This window comes from Gorilla gorilla, chromosome 2 (genome assembly GCF_029281585.2).
Source record: "Gorilla gorilla gorilla isolate KB3781 chromosome 2, NHGRI_mGorGor1-v2.1_pri, whole genome shotgun sequence".
Lineage (NCBI taxonomy): Eukaryota > Metazoa > Chordata > Mammalia > Primates > Hominidae > Gorilla > Gorilla gorilla.
In genome coordinates this window covers 127,902,049-127,904,206 of record NC_086017.1, presented here as the reverse complement: position 1 = coordinate 127,904,206, position 2,158 = coordinate 127,902,049, and the positions used below count along the sequence as shown (strand labels likewise).

The window sequence follows — 2,158 nt, the reverse complement described above, 5'->3', positions numbered from 1 at the left end:
CTTAGTCAAGAGAGACTTTACCCAGAGGGGCCTCTAACCCCCTAAATCTTACAAGGGACTCTAACCTTCCTAAGTCGGGCCTCTAACCCGAGGTGGGTCAAGTGTTCTTGCCTTTTATTAAGAGGTGCCTTTAACCCACTTTGTCTTAGGAGAGACTCTAACTCCCCTAAGTTAGGCCTTTAACCTAATCTCATTCTTTACCCTGGTACCCCACTACTTACCCAAAGTTGTTCAATCAGTGCTGCAGTCTATTTCTTTTGGGTTGGGGGGTGGGTCTCCTCAGTATTGTCCCTTTTGTGCTTCATGAGAAAGATGTTTTGTTTTTTGTTTGTTTGTTTTTAGAACAACTCAGCAAAACAAAATTCCTGTTTATTGTTGGACAACATTGTTTCACACATGCATCAAACAGGCCAAAAAAATAAATAAATAAATAAACGGCAACTTCATAGACAAAAAAGGAAAAAAAAGAAACCTTTTATCTTTGGCCTTTTTAACCATCTCATACAAACCAACTACTTATAGTACAGCTAAGTACATACACAAAAAAGTTACTGGAATGCTCAGAATAAGATTGTTTTTCTGTTGTCGTTTTTGCTTTTTTAACAAGGTTTTTTTTTCTCCTTTGAGATTATAATGAACATGGTCACACCACAAGTAAAGTCAGAAGTAGGACAGAGAACACTCTGAAGGCTGGTTTGGTCATCCGAGATCATTAAAAATGGCTGACCCTAACAATATGTACAAAAATATAAAATGTAAATAGAAAATACAAACAAATTTCCTTTTTAAAGTACTTTTAAGAAAAAAAGCAGGGCCTTGGAAGTTTTGATTCTTTTTTCCTCCCCTGTTGCAAATTCTCATGGTTTGGGTCGGGTGGTGGAGAGCGCGTGTCATCTGCGGGTGGCACTGCCCACGATGGGCGGGCGAGCCTCTCTACTCGAAGGTGACCACGTTTAGATTCTGAGACGGGAAGTGGAGGGTGAATAGGTCATGGCGGCCTTTTTTATTAATTTAACTTTTCCTTTTTTGCTGTCTAGTCATCCTCGTCGGTCTTCTGCTTCTTGGTATTGACATCGTCATCCTCATCATCTTCAGCTGCTGCTTGCCCGTAGCTGACTCAGCTTCCTCATCTTCATCTCCATCCTCTACCTCACCATCACCTTCTTCTTCCTCCTCCTCTTCCTCCCCACCTTCTTCCACTTTTTCATCTACCTCATTGTCAGCCTCCTGCTCCCCATTTTCCTCGTTAGCATTCCCGTTAGCAGGGGCGTCTTTTCCATTTTCTGCCTCTTCCACAACTTCCTTCTTCTCCTTGAAGTCCTTGGTGGCGATTTCGGAGCTGCTGTCTACAGCTGCGTCTGACAGGTTGGGGCATGCCGGTGATCCGATGCAGGGGATTAAAAAGACAGCGAGAGTTCAGGGACTCTGGCGATAAAGCTGCCGGAGTCCGCGGCGGCTGAGGAGGCGCACGGCGGAGGCGGCTGCTGCGAGCAAGGAGGAGAACGAGGAACAAGGCGGCAAACGAGGAACAAGGCAAAGATGGCTTTTCAGAGCAGCCATGGGGCGAGAAAGATGTTAGCGGACCCCACCACTTACCCAAAGTTAGCCTTTGGTTTGGGGGTTTCTGCAGTACAGTTACTTCTGTGGTCACCAGAAAGATGCTACAGGACCCCAACACTTACCCAAAGGTAGCTGTTGGGTCAGGGTTTCTGGACTAGAATCCTTTCATGGTCGCCAGAAATACGTTACAGGAGAGGGGTCCTGATCCAGACCCTAAGAGAGGGTTCTTGGATCTCGTGCAAGAAAGAATTCAGGGCAAGTCCGCAGTGCAAAGTGAAAGCAAGTTTATCAAGAAAGTAAAGAAATAAAAGAATGGCCACTCCATAGACAGGGCAGCTGAGAGGGCTGCTGGTTGTCTTTTTTTTTTTTTTTTTTTTTTTTTTTTTTTTTTTTTTTTTTTTTTGAGACCGAGTTTTGCTCTTGTTGCCCAGGCTGGAGTGCGGTGGCGCAATCTTGGTTCACTGCAACCTCTGCCTCCGGGTTCAGGCGATTCTCCTGTCTCAGCTTCCCAAGTAGCTGACGTTGCAGGTGCATGCCACCACACCTGGCTAACTTTTTGTATTTTTAGTAAAGATGGGGTTTCATCATGCTGGCCAGA

General features: G+C 45.0%; 1 pseudogene; it reads right to left on the bottom strand.

Moving 5' to 3' along the window:
- Nucleotides 1–442: 442 nt before the first annotated feature.
- On the bottom strand, nt 443–1,392 carry LOC101143688 (prothymosin alpha-like; annotated as a pseudogene).
- Nucleotides 1,393–2,158: the final 766 nt, after the last annotated feature.